Genomic DNA, 2,480 nt, shown 5'->3' with positions numbered 1-2,480 from the left:
TTGGCATGTTGTACAGCACCCATTCCCCATATAGTCATATAAGTGTCTGTTTTCAGCACAAGATAGACCCTTTTTCCACTCTGTCCCATGAGGGTCAATTCCCCCGTTCTCCAAGCTACCCTGAGAGAGGCAAAAGCCCCTGTAAGAAGTTGAACTTTGAGGGTGTCCCTTTCCTGGGAGAGCCATTTTGTATCAGTGGAGGCAGAAAACACCAACTGGGAGACAAAAGAGATTTAAGTGGGCCTGCCTAATATAGCACATTAATACATGTGGATACAATGTTAATCTAAAAGAGACCCTGTTCATAGATGACTGTGCAGCACTAAAAGCATCTGAAATTTTAGTCTTCAATTTAACTCTGGAAAAGAGTGAAAATAATTATACTACCCATTTCATAAGATCATTTAAATAATATTTGTAAATGTGGATTGCTTTGCCTAACACAAGATGAAAACTCAATAAATGGTGGTGGTGGTAAGGGTGATGGTGGTGATGATGGTGGTGGTAGTCATGGTGATGGCGGTGGTGATGGTGATGATGGTGATGATGGTGGTGGTGGTGGTGGTGGTGATGGTGATGGCAGTGGTGGTGATCATGGTGATGATGATGGTGGTGATGGTGGTGGTGGTGGTGGTGGTGATGGTGATGGTGATGGTGGTGATCGTGGTGATGATGGTGATGGTGATAATGGTGATTGTGGTGGTGGTGATGGTGGTGATGATGGTGGTGGCAGTGATGGTGATGGCGGCAGTGGTGGTGATGGTGATGATGGTGATGGTGGTGGTGATGCTGGTGGTGGTGGTAACAGTGGTGGCGATGGTGGAGATATGGTGATGGTGGTGGTGGTGATAATGGTGGCAGTGGTGGTGGTGATAATGGTGGTGGCAGTGGTGGTGATGGTGGTGGTGGTGGTTGTGAGGATGGTAATGGTGGTGGTGGTGGTGATAATGGTTATGGTGCTGATGATGGTGATAACGGTGGTGGTGGTGGTGGTGATGATGGTGATGGTGGTGGTGGTGGTGATAATGGTGATGGTGGTGGTGGTGGTAATGGTGGTGGTGGTGGTGATAATGGTGGTGGTGGTGGTGATAATGGTGATGGTGGTGGTGGTGATAATGGTGGTGGTGGTAGTGGTGATAATGGTGGTGGTGGTGGTGGTGATGGTGATGGTGGTGGTGGTGGTGATGACGGTGATGGTGGTGGTGGTGGTGATAATGGTGGTGGTGGGGATAATGGTGATGGTGGTGGTGGTGATAATGGTGGTGGTGGTGGTGGTGGTGGTGAGGTGGTGGTGGTGTTGGTGGTGGTGTTGGTGGTGATAATGGTGGTGGTGGTGGTGGTGATAATAGTGGTGGTGGTGATAATGGTGGTGGTGGTCATGGTGGTGATGATGATGGTGTTGGTGGTGGTGGTGGTGGTGGTAATGGTGGTAGTGGTGATGATGATGGTGGTGATGGTGGTGATAATGGTGGTGGTGGTGATGGTGATGATAATGGTGGTGGTGGTGGTGGTGATGGTGATGATAATGGTGGTGGTGGTGGTGATGGTGGTGGTGGTGAGTGATGGCGATGATAATGGTGGTGGTGGTGGTGGTGCTGGTAACGGTGATGATAATGGTGGTGGTGGTGGTTGTGATAATGATGGTGGTGGTGGTGGTGGTGATAATGGTGGTGATGGTGATGGTGGTGGTGGTGGTGATGGTGGTGGTGGTGATGGTGATGATAATGGTGGTGGTGGTGGTGGTAATGGTGATGGTGGTGGTCATAATGGTGGTGGTGGTGGTGCTGATGATGGTGATGATGATTGTGGTGGTGGCCTCATTACTGCATGTGTTGGAACAGAGCTGGGACTAGAGTGTCCCAATGTCCCAGTTCCCAGTGCAGCCACCTCCAAACCTGGAGTCTCCAATCAAGCTGAAGCCACTCAGCATGTCCAAGACACCTACTCCATGTCTCAGGCTGTGGCTGTACCATTTCAGAGGCAAGAGGTATCAGGACAATCCTGAAGCACTTGGCCATGGGCAGCCACAAAGATGGAACATATTGGGTCCAACTTCCTCCACTCTCCCCTGTCGAACTACAGAATTTTCAAAGTTTTTCAAGGAGGTAGATATTTTTTCTTTCTTTTCTTTCTTTCTTTTTTTTTTTTTTTACTCAGTTAAGTCCTGCTGTGTAAAGAGATAGATTTTTGTCTCCTTTTCTCTTTTTGTTTTAGCTAAAATCACCCTTGATAAAGTTTTATGTTTTAAGGATCAAGGGAAAACTCCTATACCCTCTGAGGTTTGCTGAAAAACCATTTGACAAAAGGCAGATTAATAGGAGAAAAAGGCATACAAATTTATTTTAAAATGCATAGCATGGGGGAATTGCAGAAGAACTACTCAATAACAGGCAGTGGGGTCTAGACGCTTATCTAACGTTCTTCATAAGAGAGGGAGGAGGTGGGGAATGTAGGTAATTCTTTTTAGGGGCAATGAATGA

Source organism: Trachypithecus francoisi, unplaced genomic scaffold, assembly GCF_009764315.1.
Source record: "Trachypithecus francoisi isolate TF-2019V2 unplaced genomic scaffold, Tfra_2.0 Lachesis_group17, whole genome shotgun sequence".
Taxonomy (NCBI): domain Eukaryota; kingdom Metazoa; phylum Chordata; class Mammalia; order Primates; family Cercopithecidae; genus Trachypithecus; species Trachypithecus francoisi.
This window is presented reverse-complemented; position numbering follows the sequence as displayed.